Source organism: Anser anser, assembly GCF_964211835.1.
Source record: "Anser anser genome assembly, chromosome: 1".
NCBI lineage: Eukaryota > Metazoa > Chordata > Aves > Anseriformes > Anatidae > Anser > Anser anser.
The window spans coordinates 192,237,037-192,252,981 of record NC_139720.1 but is presented as its reverse complement, the minus strand read 5'-3'; the positions used below and the strand labels follow the sequence as shown (position 1 = coordinate 192,252,981).

Here is a 15,945-nt window from a genome sequence, read left to right as displayed (position 1 = left end):
CAGGGCATGAAGCTATGTGATGTCCCAGCAGGCTCAGAAGACCTGAAGCTAAATCACAGCCATTCAAAATGCCTCGCTCCTTTAATTTTTTTGCTGTCATTGCCACCCATAATCAATGTCAAGTTTGAAAGCAGAGATGGCAATGATTCCATGGAGGGCTTCTTAGGAGGATCAAGAAGCAAATGTGTTTGTCTGCAGTGCAGATGCTAAGTTAAGATACAGACAGAGAAGAGCAATTTAGAAAGCTCATGCTGGAGAAGGGTTATTTTCAAGGGTAACCTTAAATGGCAGTGTAAACAAAATTCATGCATTCCATTGTGAAGAAGCTGAAACAAGTTTACCAATGCATGGTAATTTTGTAATGCTTTATAAATATTCTGTTTCATTCCACACTGTTAAATACAGGAGGATACCTATTGAAAAACACTTCAATATGAATTTTTAAATGCAATTTTAAGTAATACTTTTCTATTTTAATTTTGAATAATACTTCTTTTCCAGATTAAAGTAGTGACTATCAAGTTACAGGTAATAGAACCTATTTGCTCACCCCAAGCCTTATCTCCACACTTTCACCACCTATTAATCTTCTGCTATTTTTCTTCTATTTTTCTTTCAGTGGTTATATTGTACTATGCGAATATAATATGCTGGATGAATGTGATATAAAGTGCCACAATATTTAGCCTTATATACAGAGAATAATGCTTCAAGAAAACCCATCCACTTCAACAGTAGTTGCATGTTTCAAGGAGCTGACTGGAAAGCTCTTAGTGGTCATAACATTTCAGCTAGTGTCATATGAATCGAGACCACATTCGCTGTCATTCAGGTTTAGAGCAGCATTGCAAACAATGTTGACACAAATGGCCTTCTGAATTACACATTCTGCTGGATTTCCTGTCCAAATGCCAAACTTAAAGATAGACTACTTTTCTGGAAACAAAATGATAAGTGTGTTAGAGCATATCTTTTTTATAGTTAAGCAATGGAGACAGAGCGATGCAATTATACTGTGGTCAGTAACTGTCTTTTCATTTTCTAGTTTGAAGGAAACACATCAAGTCTTTTTCAGTCTAATAGATTGAATTCATGACTCACCTGTAAAGAAAAAGAGATGTGCTTGCACTTACTTCGAAGTGGTAGGAAGAATTATACGAAAAAAATCTACATCTCGAAGTTGAAACATCCCTAGGTTTAAAATAGCATTGCCCACTTCTAAATAAGATACCATTTATTAACTAATTGTGTACTGTGCATGACGAATATAATGCTCACAGATGAGTACTAGCATTGTTCTCATAGTTGCCACATACGGATGTCTGACAGCCAGCAACTGACCATTCTGAGCATAAGTCCTATGGGAAATCACTTTTAGTACAGTGTGTGGTATTTTGCCAGTTCTTCAACTCAAGGTTTACATTCAAGTTCAAATGTGACCCACATCATTCCACATTTCTTGGATTTGAAAAGTGCTATAGCAGGAGTGATGTCACTTTTCCAAAGAGTCAGCTTTGGTCAGAGCATGATTATAAATCTATAAATAATGTTAACAGAATATAGGTATATTTAACAGTCTACATGTGTATTCTGTGAAGATTTCAGTATTTCCTGGAGAAAACAGCCTTATTTTAAACAAATACATTATATTGGCATTCACCAAAACTTTAAAAATGTAATTTAAGAAACGATCCTTCATATTTTGATGAAATACCTCTGTCCAACAATGAAAAGCATAAAAATATGTATTGGTTTCTGATATTCATGTTGTAAAATACTGGTAGCTTGAGGGCATAATTATACTGATACATCTCAGCATTTAGTTAAGGCATGTACTGGTGGGTTGCTGGTAAACATCCATATCTATATATTCAAAATAAATATGTCCCTGTTGTGGCAGCCTATAAGTTTACTTTTCTTATGGCTTCTACTTCTCTTTGACTCTTTATTAAGTCTTACTTTTATCCTTTCCATTCCTCATTCATAATTTGTTTCCTTTTCCACTCAAAGTATAGGTTTGTTAGGGTTAAATTGGACAGTAAGAAACTGCTGGAAGGTGAAGCTCTGGGGTTTTATAAGGAAGGAAGAAAGTCTAGAAGGAGATGTATAGAAGCTAATCAGGGTAAAAACATTCACAAAATCATTGCTTAATCATATTTGTAATACTAATGCTTACATGCTAATTGACTAAAAATACCATTTGACTAATCGAAGTACAGTGATTTTTATTTGCATTCATTATGCAAATTAAAAGCCCAGTCAGTCAGAAGAGAATGAATTACATAACGGAAAAGTGAGTCTACAATTATAAGCCAGTATTTGTAAAGCATCTCTGCTCCCTGACTAGTGTGACATTTCTACTGCAATATAATTTTATGAGCCCTGGCATTAATTTGCTAGATACATATTTGCATTCATGTACTTTACTGCATTCATGTTAACTGAAAACACCATCACATACTTCTTTTGGAAGCTTAAAGATTTTCTTTCCATTCAATTGATGGACTCAAACCTATAAAAACGCATAGTGTAAAAGGATGGGATGGTACAGGTCATCACATTTATCGCCTTTTCAGAAACATATCTGACAAATTTAAATATCTGACATATATTTTTAAATACTTTATTAGCATCGACCTGGGTACTATTTTACATCTTGTCTTCTAAAGTGAAAAGTTCTTTCCAAGTAAAATCTCTTTCCTCTGTCATGGGTTGCCAGCTACTTTTTGTGCACCCATGTTCTTGAAACAGGTTGTTCATTGGGATTCACATTACAAATTACAGTGGTATTTTTTTTGCTTAATTACAACACTACTTTATGTCACGTCTCATATTCTGTCAATATATTAAAGTACTAGCTCCATAAGCGTAAGTCATTTTTTAATTTTTCTTACTTTTCAGGCATTGAATTTGTAACATCTTCTGCATAGGTTTGTACTTAACATTCACTCTAAGATATTTCTGATACATCCCTAGCACGTTACAAAGAGAATAACAGTAAGGGAAAGGGGACTCATCTGCACTGATGTATTTCAACTAACAGAACGCTCTGTACAACTTTTTTTCCCTTCAGCCGAAATATGAAGATACTGTAGAGCTTCCAAACTCAAGGAAATGTACTTCAAAGCATTTACCCTTTTTCACATACCTGGAAGCTTTAATCTGTCGAGATAATCTTTCCCCAATATTTAATTTCTCCATCTTTCTTGAGTTATTTATGAGCACATATTCCTGGTAGGCATACATGTGCCTGGACTACAAACAATACACACACGGCCAGCCACACCAATCAACCGAAGAGCAATGCCGTTACCCAACCGCGTCAACACAAGCAGACATCACATAAGCATGAGTAGCATGGACATCCCAGTCTTGTTCTTCTTCCCCAGCTGATCAGCATTGAGGTCCACTAGTGAGATACATACACACACACAAACGCAAAAAGCAAAAAAAAAAAGGAAAAAAGGTTCCTCCAGAGGATGGCTTTGAACATGCAGTGTATCCAGTAGCTGGCCCCTGGGCCAGCCTGCTTCAGTTTTGGGTGCTGAGAACATTCAACCTGCTCAACAGCTAGTCATGCTTGAAGTTCACCAGCACTTTCTTCATACAGGCTCAGAGTAGGGAACAAATTCATACAGGAAATAGTTAGGATTTAAGATGAATAGAGGATAAACCACAGTAGTCAAGCACTGACCAGCCATTTGTTTGCACCCAACCAGCCACCCCTGGTATAAAAATACCCCTTTCCCTCTATTTTTCCTTTTTTTCTTCTCTTTTATCCACTTTGATCTATCCTTTTTCCTTTCTTTGATCCTTCCCCTAAACATTCCATAATAAGTACACAACTCAGGAGGTCGCCCTGCTCTGTCTCAAGAAGCACCTCCTCTTGCATGCCATAGTAAGTCTTGTAGGCAATAACCCCTTTTACTCTGCATGACATTACAGAAAGAGAGTTTATTTCATTGACTCCTCTTGGTGGGTTTCACACCAGGGAGAATGGTCTCATTTGTTTCCCTTTGGTGCTCGTAGGAGTAGTCCATTCAGTGTGCTCTCTTTTCACTGATGTGGCTGTTCATGCTCCTTCACTCATCGTTCCTCTGATTCTCTGCAGATCTGTCTTTAATTTATTAGCCTTTAGTAGCATAACCTAACAGAGCTGCCAGTAGGACAGGATCCTTGCTAGCTTTTTAACTGAGAGCTCCCCAGGCTGACCACACCAGGTCAGCTGCAGACGCTGGGTTGAGATTTCAAGGTTTGGTCTTGGTGGCCAAGATATCTTGCTTGACCTTGAACACGCTTCAGTTCAAATTTACCAGTCTGTGGGAGGCACCCCTGCACTAGTGAAAACAGTTGGGGCCTCCATTGTCAATAAACATAGATTAAACTGGGTCACCCACTGTTTCACCCAAAGCTGATTCATTTAAGGAATTTTCAAAATCTTATGAAATAAATAAATGAAGGACAAATGGACCATATGACCTTAGGAGATTAACTTGCTTCTGCTGATTAGATAGTCCTCCCTTCTGTAATTCTGAGTCTGCAGAGGTTCTCTCCCCTGCTCTCACAGAAGATGTTTCCCTCCTGAGGTAGGAGAAATATTTGGTGACCAGTGGGAACAGAGCCTCAGATCTCCTAGCAAGCCTGTTTACACATAGATGTATTGGCAGTCAGAGCTGCTCTCCTGAGCACCTACAACGTTTCCTGCATCAGAGAACTGCCATCTTCTGAAACCAGTGAGTAATACCTCAGTAACAGGAGTAGAGGAAATCCATGCACCAATGTTAGTGGCTTTTTTGCCAAATAAGATTTCCCTAAGAACACATGCCAGGTTTCTGCCCGTTCTTGTAACTGACTTCCACTTAAGCTAGTAAGGTGGCTGATGTTCTTCCTAAAGCCTCAGCTTTTCAGAGATGTCACTTAACACATTAAAATCAATAGGAGTTATTTCTGCTGCTTGTACAGGAGAAAGCAATTTCTGTGTTTTCCGTGGCTGCTTATATCGGTAGCACAAAGACCAGAGGTATAATGATTTCTACTCCTACACTGTTGAACTGCATACCTGATGATGTCAGATTATTCTGTGAGATTGCTAAAGTGAACGTGTCATCAGTGATTAAAGCGTACTCTGCCAGTGTGCAAGCTACTGTGAAAATTTCATTAATGATTGTCACAGTTATAGACACCTTGCAGATGACCACCTGGAGCTCTTTTTCTAAGTCTATGATTATGCTGTCACTTTAAGATGTCTAAGACATAACGTTGAGCTGGGTAGAGCACCCCTTACATTAGTTTTCACTTAAATACTTGCCAGCACTTATATCAAAGAAGCTGAGGGGAGGCATGAAAGAGGAGTCCACCACCATAAAGATGTGCATGTGGCAAATGAAAGGGAAAAAGGGGAAGAAGAAAGGGGAGCATTTCTTAATAACAGTAGTTCTTCAAGATATATTGCACATGTGCACAGGCACTTCTCACATTCTTTACCCTCTCTCTGAGCCTTTACATGCAGTTGTGATACTTCAGTTGTGAGGACAATAACAAGAGTGTGGCACACTCAGTCACTGTACTAATGAATCAGAAGAGGGAAATGGTATGACCTGCTTGTCAGCAAAGACCTCTTCACTTGAGTGTTTCTTTTCATGCATACCTGCAGAACAAGTGGGCATTATGAAGAGCACCTGCTGGTTTCTTGAAATCTTTCTATGCTTCTACATAACAAAGGAAAAAATTGGTTGAATTATATAAAAGGAAAGGCATGGCGTATTTGAATCTGAAAGATATTTTTAAGAAAATAAAAACTCATAATGAAAATACTAACCAGATTTTGACAATAGTGATGCAGAGTGTTATTATATCAGAGTAAAAACTTATAACACTATAAGTTGTTTTATAATATCATTAAAGTCATTTGAAAAAGATAACCATACTGGAAACATCTGTGGTGTGCCAGATTCAATCATATTCACCGGGGTCCTGGTTGTTTTTAATTACCTTGAGAGTCAGCACATCACAAAATTGAGGTCATCCTGGAGACCTTTTTTGAATTAGCTCTGCTTACCACTCTTTATCATAACCACCAGTCTTGAGAGAAGCTTCTATTTTAATCATATCTCCGTTCTGATCTTTAGTCTTCATTCCTTCAATATCTCTGGATTGAGTGACAGTGGACAAACAGGCAAAAACATCTCAGTATTTAAGATGGATGAAGCACTAGCAAACAAATAACTACACTCTAATAATCATGCCTGCTATGCTCTTGAATAGGTTATAAATGTTGTTTTGAATTGCTTTTATAGTCTTTTCAAAGTATCATTAAAACTTGGCAGTGTTTTATTCTCTTTTCAAGAGAATATGTAAGTGCATTTGTCCTAGAACTTGAATCATTTCTTTCATATTGCTTACATAAAATAAGTTCTGTTATCCAAAACCTTGGGAGCTGGAAAACATCTGTTGTTCAAATCTGGCCTTGTAATTGTACTTGCATACAAAGATCACCCCTAAGCTGTAAGCAATGTTGGTGCCTGCAGTGCTTATGCTTCACAATTCCCTTGAATCCAGAATCTTATAATTGAACTTTACTGGAATCATCTGTTGCCAGTCATTTCGTGTTTAGAATGTAAATATGGAACAAATTGGAACACATACTATTTTAAGAAATAAAAATACGATGAGAAAATTTTTATTTAAAGTAATGGAAAATACGCTGAAGAACATACCAGCTGACAACAGCAAATAATCCCAACATTTAAGAATGCTGCCCAAAAGGAATGGAGTGCCTCAGGGATCTGCCCTTTAGCCTTGATCATTTTTAACATAAGACAACATAAGCTAAAAACCAACAGAGATATTTATTTGAAAAGCAACCACGCTTCCTTAATGTATGGAGTAGACCTAAAACCAAAAACAAACAAAACAGCAATAACAAACACCTGTATCTGCTCAAAACTTTGGGTGATCCTAAATGTGTTCCTCATTGTTTCCGTGATTCAGCTCACAATTCAGCACATACTTCTGGTTACCATTCAACTCTTACATATTCAGACTGCATTCACACAAGAGGTTCCAATCACAGGGGATCTCTGTGTCCAGTATTAAGAGGTGCATCTTAAATGCTCACCCAGATTTAAAACTCTCCTCTCTCTGCAAGCAGAAACACTCGTTCACAATTCATTCACTGAAATGGGAAGGGTTCCTCTCATGAACCATCGAATATCCTAAGTTGGAAGAGACCCACAAGGATCATCAAGTCCAACTCGTGGCTCCATACAGGACCACCCAGAAATGAAACCACGTGTCTGAGAGCACTGTCCAAATGCTTCTTGAACTTTGGCAGGCTCGGTGCCATGACCACTGCCCTGGGGAGCCCGTCCCAGTGCCCGACCACCCTCTGGGTGCAGAACCTTTCCCTAACCCCCAGCCTGACCCTCCCCTGTCCCAGCTCCATGCCGTTCCCTCGGGTCCTGTCGCTGTCCCCAGAGAGCAGAGCTCAGCGCCTGCCCCTCCGCTCCCCTCGTGAGGGAGCTGCAGGCCGCCATGAGGCCTCCCCTCGGCCTGCTCTGCTCTGGGCTGAGCAAACCAAGGGACCTCAGCCACTCCTCATATGTCTTCCCCTCTATGCCCTTCACCATCTTTGTTTCCCTCCTTTGGATGCTGTCTAGTAGTTTTATATCCAATAGGTTTACATATGAACCATCCTCATAAATGTTTTTTTCAGAGAGGTTAATACCCCTGGAACGTGGCTTCAGGGTTTTACAACTGCTCAGACAGCAGTCAGATTGATCTCATCCCATTTATACATCTGGAGCGTAGCTATCTGCATTGGATCTCATCATCTCTTTGCAAAAATAAACAGGTATTGTTAGGGCATAATACATTTTACCCCAAAAGAGACACCTTAAAATAGATTTGATGAATTAAGCCCTAGCAGTGCGTGTTTTTCTCTGTTCATTTTGAAGGGTGCACAGGGGATGTCCGGTACTCATTACTAGAGGCAACTACATTTGTTTAGAGGAGTCATACACTTACCAACAGCGCCATGTTTGGCTAAGCTCCGAAGACATGAAAATTCATCATAAGAAACAAGGCCACACACTGTCCTGGGAAATATTCCAATCCCAGAGTGAAGCTTTTTCCACTTGTAGCCCTATATTCCTTGAATTCATTTAAATTGTTAATCATTGTTTATATAGCCTTGTAACAAGGACTAGCAAATGCTGCCAATTACTGGTTCTTGTTTGCTATCAGACACAAGGTAATGAGTCCTTCCAAAGTAATAATTAGCTTGGAGGCCCTGACCGTGCTAGAACCTTGTCTCTTCAGGAAAGTCATGACCCCATCATATTTACCTAAAAGAAGTGTCTTTTTCTTCTAAGTTGCTAAAATCCATAGAGGTGGGGGGGTATTGAGATGTTATTTTTAAGCTCAGTAACCATACTTTCACAGCTTGTTTATTTCAGACCAAAATAGTTGACAATGTTACTTTCAAGAGGGAATGAACTTTTTAAGTAATAATCCTGGAGCAATTTTACACATCATACAAAAGTCCTGTATTACTATTAACAGCATATATCAGGTAATACTTGTCCAACAACTGCTGCATCACTCAGTAGGACTCTCTTTACATGTATATATGTAAATGACAACAGCGTAATTGTCCGAAGAAAGAAGGCTACCAGAAAGAGCAAAACCTACTGAATCTTTGTGTAATTATTTCAGAGTAGCTCTGCTGTTACTGAAGTATGTGGGATGTTTCAGTGCATTACAATGTTCTTTTGTGTCTATTTTCTAGAGGTCAGAAATGTTACAAACTGCCAGCAAAGCCTAGCACATTTTGAGACTTTCCCAAGTGATTGCAGACAAAATAATAGACCTCCCCAAATGACATTTTCATCAATGCATTTAACCAGTAAGCAGAAGAGACTTGAGAAAAAAGTGACTTTTAAAATCAAATTGCAACAAATTGCTCCATCATTTTGTAGTCTCTAAATTACAACATAGTGCTATGAAGTTTTTTAAAAAATGGCCTAATAATTACTAGAAAAACGAGGTGGTTTATGTACAGCTCCTTCATTCCGTCCAAATAATTTTTCTCTAATAGATTTCTTTTGTATGTAAATGCACACCTCTAAACAGATACTCTTGTAGTATGTCGCTCAGTTGTCACCTATTCATTTTCTTCTGATATTATCAAACAACTTTTCTGTATTTTTCCAAGATACTGGTGATTTTCTTTTTTATTTCTGGAATGGTATATTTTATGGAGAAGTATTAGCCTTGGCATTCTTAAGTCAGAAGTACTTTTCTAATATTAAGCTGTAATTTGTGCTATTATAAGTTTTCCTGTGAATTTGTCTGGAATGAAATAGCCAGGTGCGCTTCAAAGAAGATGGAAAAAAGTTCTTTTTTTTTTATTTTAAATAATTTTTATTTCATTCTTCTTCATTAAAACCATACTGTTTTGCATATTACGTTTTATTGTGGCATAAATGATAGACTAACGTGGGATTCAGTGTTAGGGAGCTGTAGGTATTGACATTAGTCTTACTGGAACAGAATGTGTGTCCTGAGGCAGACAACTCCCAGGAGCAATAACTCTTGGAAAATGGTTTCTTTGAACTAAGTTACAAAAATTGAGATGGTATAACATAACCATTGACCAAGTAATGGACTCAACAGGGGAAAATGGATGCTGGTTTGCAGTCAAATTCTTTTTCATTATAGTTCATTTAGTTTAAATCACTGAAGCTCAGACTTAGAGTATCAAACGAAACGGAAGAATACAAAAGACAGCATCATACAGGTAGGAAGCAATTAATCCACCCTTAAATGAAGAAATTCAATTTGTGTGATTTAAAATAGGATGTCTTTGATTAAAAAAAAAAAAAAGGGCATCATTCGAAAGGTTTACAGTAGTTATGTCAAGTCAGAATTTTGTGCCGAGGCATGACAAAGTAACCACTGTAGGTCCATTACTGTGCAGAAACTGATTGGGGAAGATTTAATGAGTCATTAGTATTTTGTATTTTTTGACATGTAGTAATCAGAGTTTATTGTTGAGTATTAGTACTTCCATGTACTTAAGGTATATACAGTGTTTGGAACATGCTGTGAAACTCATCTTTCCTGTTTGAATGGAGATGTAGTTTTAGGAGACATTACAATGAAAATAATTTTACAAAACAAAACAGAAATTAGGCATATACTGAGACTGAGAGTTCAGTCCACCTGTCTTGCCCTTCTTTGCCTTTGGACCTGCTGGCAAACAACCAAAAGCTAAAAGACAGAACACCAAGATCCATAGCTGCATGCATTATTCTTCTTCCTACATCCCGATCACCCTCTGCACTTGTCTGACCTCAAAACAGCAAGCTGCTGGGAGATAAGTGAGTTTGGGTGAGAATTGGCAGCAGGCATTAGTGTGTGCCTGCTGCTCACTATCCACTTTTCCAGCTCCATTTTTGGAAAGGTTTTGCGCCAGCTTGTGTCAACAGAAATCCAGCTTCCTCATAAAGAGAGAATATGGTTTGAAATTCTGTACGTTGGACCATAAATAAATAACAATCTCTTTTTCCGGTGTAACTAGTGTATGCTCTGGCTATGGTTTACCCTCTTACAATGTCTAGCCACATTTCTGGTGAATTAGACTGCTTTCAGATTGATCAAAAATCCAGTATACTCCTATTGCCTTTCAGAGGTTAACATGCACTCAAAGAGCAGAGCTGAAAGCAGACTGATGCAGAGAACCATGGCCAGCTAAGCCCGCAGAATTCTCTGTAGGTTCCTTTTGGCTCTAGAGATATTAGTTTCTTAGCAGGTTAAAGATTCTCCTTTTCCCCTTTCTTTTTCTCTTTTTTTTTTCCTTTGTTCGTTACCTTTCCTATTCTTCCACTGCTCCGTGGCCTCCAGTCAGTGACTAATTTTATTTCTGTTCCTCTTTCACCTGTTTTCACCAAAGTCAGACTTGAACTCAAGGGCATGTATACATGGTAAGACTCCTTTCTTCATGCTAGAGGCATAGGAGGGACTCTTTACTTGACAATGTGAAAAAGCTATTTTCTTTATATGCCAACAGCATATGTTGCTCTATACCCCATTTTCATAAGCTGTGGCTTGGATAACCTCAGTACTTTATAGACTGTAGTACAACCCGTAGCATTTGCTTTCCTAATTCTTCCTGTTTCTCTGTAGGAAATAAAGTAGGAATGAGAAGTTACAAATCTCAGAAAAAAAAAAAAAGAAAAAAAAAGTGAGCCTAGTCTTGGAAGTACACATGCACAGGCAGAGTTGCATAGGGCTTACTTTCAGAGTATTGTAGGTTTGCAGGAAGAGATCTTTAGTCCCACAACTGAAAACCTTATTGAACTCACTGTAATGGCTTTATTTGGCCTTGGAACAGTTTAGTCAACACACCATTTTTTGTAAATGCTTTCTAACACTGAGAGGTCATGGAGATCATTTACTGAGAGGTGGGCCACACAGCCATGTACTCAAAAAAGAGGAGTGGGAGACATCCATATTTAGGTCATGAGGTTTTATTTTATTATCTTTATGAAACTTCAAGGGAACTAAGAATAACATGCAAATACACACCAGTGGAGAAAGTACTGTTATTCCAGCTCCAGCTCTTCTGAGTATCATTTTTTATATCTCTTCTTTTTTCTTCATGTTCTTGAATCTTTTCTCTAATGCCGTACTTCCCATGCCTGCTGCCGTATCAATACCTAGGAGCAAGTGTGAATCAGCACCTTCAGTCCCATAGACTAAATGACAGAAAGAAAGGGGCATGGGATCTTTCACTGTTTTCTGACCTCATTAGAATCATAGAATCACAGAATGATTAAGGTTAGAAAAGACCTCCAAGATCATCTGGTCCAACCATCCCCCTACCACCAATGTCACCCACTAAACCGTGTCCCTAAGCACCACGTCCAACCTTTCCTTGTACACCCCCGGGGACTCCACCACCTCCCTGGGCAACCTGTTCCAATGCCTGACTGCTCTTTCTGAGAAGAATGTCTCCTAAATTCCAACCTGAAATTATGTCTTCATTCTTAAATCAAACCTACTATATATTTATTTGACCTTTTTGCATGAATCCTTTATTTTAATTATAGTAAAGCACTATGGAAGGAAGATTGAGCACATTAGAGAAACATAAGTGATGGATTAGTAAATTTTATGAATTCTCATAAAAATCAATACTGGCAAGCGTTGTGAAAAACTTTTAATGAAACTGTGAACTAGCTAGTATTTATGTTCTAGTATTTATGGGCCCAGCTAGTGTTCTTTCATTGTTTAAAAGAGCTTTCCAACAACAACGAAAAAAATCACCATACCAATGTCTTATTAATGATTTAGTTAAACATACTGCTGTTAAATAATGTAATACAAAGTAAGTCAAGTCCAGTATATCTGAGATTTTGTTTCTGCTGCATACAAGGGCCCTTTCTTCAATTAAAGATAAGTCAATGCTAAAACACATAGGTGCTTCTCTTTTACTGATATAAGAACACATTTAACTCACATACTTTATAGTGCTATATTCTTCACCACACCTTTTAGTGCCAGGTTTACCTTTACCTTTCACTCTGTTTTGTAAAGGTGATCAGGATATTTGATATTTTAACCAAAAAGCAAGCGAATTTAGCTGAACGTATGCACACAGCAGCTGTTGGGTGCACCACGGTTTCAAAGGCAGTGTCCATTTACCTTTCCAGTCCACTTACACTAACCCTGGACTCTCTCAGATAGGTGCTGGGAGGAATAGTCCATGAGTAACATCTAGAGTAACATCCAGGAGTTCTGCCTTTAATGAATTCAGGATACTTGCTGATTCATAAGATGTAAGAGACAGAAAGGGGCCAGAAGGAAGGAATTAGCTACTCCCCAGATCCACAAGAGTACGGTGGTTCCTCTGTCCCACTCTTAACAGTCAAGCAACCCCACATTGTGTTATGAAGGACACTGGGGCTCCAGAAGACCACGGTATTCTTTCTGCAGTGCTAAAACCAACTCTCTGATACATTATGTTACTTGTAAGATCAAGTATGGGCCAGGCAACAGCTAGTCCAGAGCACTCCCCACAACACATACAATGTGGGTGTCAAGTCCTTGGCATCAAACGTTGTGTAATCCCAATCCATTCCTCCTGCACCGCACTAGTTGCTAATACACCCCTGTCAGCTACCCCAGTACCTAGCAGCTACCCTTAAGTCCTGAATCCCTCTTCCCAAATGAGATACAGGCTGTGACAGATGTCTCCTTTGGTGCAGCATATTACATAAATTAATCACTCAGATGATAAAGATTCTCACTCCATTCTGTTAAATGCAATTTTTATGCCTGTAATAAAAATAATAATATATAAAAAAGATAAAGTGATTTGTAACAATATATTCCCTCATCATTTGACTTCAAACACTACGAAAGGACCCAAAACTCCAAGACAGTCTTCTGGCCTCTGAGTCTCCCTGCACCTCTTGCATTTGCAAGTAAACTGAATTCCTATTTTGCCAAGAATTTTGAGGGATGTATGATTACTTTTTGCTCAGCCCCCTCTACTGTCTTCCTCCTTTTATTTCCTAGGGAAGAGACCTTGAAACTTTATCAGCCGCTGTATGCACACAGTTTCTATCTGCTCCTTGACTGACCCAAACCTTATGCAGTGCATAGCAACTTCCTCTAGTTTTACGTAGATCCACTGGTCACTGGACCATTCTGTGGTCTCCAGACCTTTAAGGACATAGGAAAAGTCCAAACCTGCCCAGCAGTGACAAACTGGAAGTTCTTCAAGGCTGTGACCACTGAAGAATTTACAGTCAAGTCTAAGGGCTGATGAAGTCACGGTCTTTGGGACCAAGCAGGGACATGGAAGGGATGTTCAAAGGCAAGGTTCAGCTCAGTCTTGTAATTTCCACAATAGGTGCCTGTTTCCCTTTTCTTATGTCTAGATTTGTGACTCTGAGCCTTTGACATGACAGCTGTATGAAGAAATATGTCATTATTGTTACTGAATGTTGCCTTTGTTAAAATCTCACACATAACACTTCCAGAAGGGCTTAAAATCACTGCTTGAGCTTCACCGCAGTTTCCATTGCCCAGAAGCCCCAATTAGGTAAATCCTAATTAATTAGCTAACCCCACCCTTAGTTAATCTAGAAATAGGGCCCGTATAAACATTAGAAAATTAGGATTGTGATTAATATACCAAATGTAATCCTGGCATGTAATTTAAATTACATGTAACTCATATCATAAATCTGTAACTGCTTCTGGATCCTGTAGGCTTCTTGCCAGCATTAAATTTGGTAGAAATTAAAAAAATATTTCTCTGTTGCGTGATTGTTTTCAAACTCCATGTCTGATATGCTCTTCAAAAACCTGTCCCAGTCTGCCTCCTTCTAATATGCAACAGACCTTAAAAAGAAAAATACATATCTACATGTAGATTATTTATATATGTGAAATGCTTTACAAAAAACATGAGCAATTTCAATGTTTATAGCTTTTTTCTAAAACAAACTAAGGAAACAGTTGTATTCCTGTTATGTGCAGCTACCTTGACACAGATTTATGAAAATATATTAAACTTTAAATATTGAAAATACGAACTTTGATTAATTTTTCATTATACAATGCATACAAACGTGCATCGAAAAATACTCCCATGAAACAGACCTCCCATGTAAGTCACACAGTGAAACACGAGTTCCCTTTTCATAAAAGTTTAAATCTACAGATCTGAAGCAAGGTCATAGAAAAGTTGTTAAATCACAGACAGTGCTTAATAAAGATTATTAAATGAAGGCTGATGCAGGACAGAGCTGTACTCATGCTCTTGTCCCCAGCATGACCATGATAGATGTTCGTGCCATCTCGGAGTCCTGAAGTAACTGCAAAGAAAGGAAGAACTGAAGCAGTTTGAGTAAATGAAACCCATCAGACAGCTACATCAGGACTGTGTGTGAAATCATTTCATGCTTTTAGCATATGATTGGTAGTCAGTGTCCAGACCTACGATGGGATGCATCCCTAGTGCAGGACCTCCTGGGGCACAGTCCTGCTCTCGTCCAGGCCGGCAGCCGTTCAGCGCACATGAAGAGGCCAACGCAGCATTTGCTGGGAGGGCCTGCACGCACAGACGTGCACACACAACTCTTGTCCCTAAATTTCAGAAGGTAGACAGCAAGACAGAGAGGCTGGAGAAAGCTGGTGTCTGCCTGGTGATGTTGGGTGAGCACATGCGGAGGGGGAACAGGGAAGCGTGCCTGAGGTCTGTGTTATGGATGTAGGCCCTGCTATTCTGTATTTGTAGAAGGAGTGCATGGAACAGACAAGGTAACACATATGTAAAGTAAACTGGGACCACCACAGTGTTCCCATAACTCCAAGAAGCTGAATTTTCTCCTGAGTCCTTTATTCCTCCTCACCTGGGCCTTATTTTCTCATACGGTCAGCCTGAAGGGCTGGAACCTGTCCAGGTTCCCTCTTCTATGAGGCTGTCAGGCCAGTACCCCTCAAGAAGACCTGAGTTTTTTCAAAAAATATATCCAGTGATGTAACTTGCTTGAAAAAAATACATGTCAAAACAGAAAAAGGACACTGACATGTCTGCTGCCTTATATAAAATGCTAGGGACTGCATTATCTGAAGGAAAACATGAGGTCCTCTAATTTGTTTTCTATGGCCTTAATATTGACCTGTTCAATGGGGGCTGATGGTGCAAAATTCCAGCTGGTGTCACCAGGAAGGGTCCAGAAACAAAACACAGTTTGTAAGAAGTCTGATGCTGGAGTGCCTCCAGGTGAAGCACTTCTTTACTGGATAACTCAAAAGAAGCAATATAATCACCAGCTTGTTGCTGAGCTTGGGCTCTCATGATTTTTAATTCCTTCTTCTATCCCTGCTACTTATTGAGGAAATGGTACCAAAATTCTGAAAAAAACA

General features: G+C 38.9%; 1 protein-coding gene across 6 annotated transcripts in view; it reads left to right on the top strand.

The window, feature by feature from the left end:
• SGCG (sarcoglycan gamma) overlaps positions 1-15,945 on the top strand; it is a 144,817-nt gene that overhangs the window by 123,945 nt on the left and 4,927 nt on the right. The gene's annotated exons all lie outside the window — the stretch shown is intronic.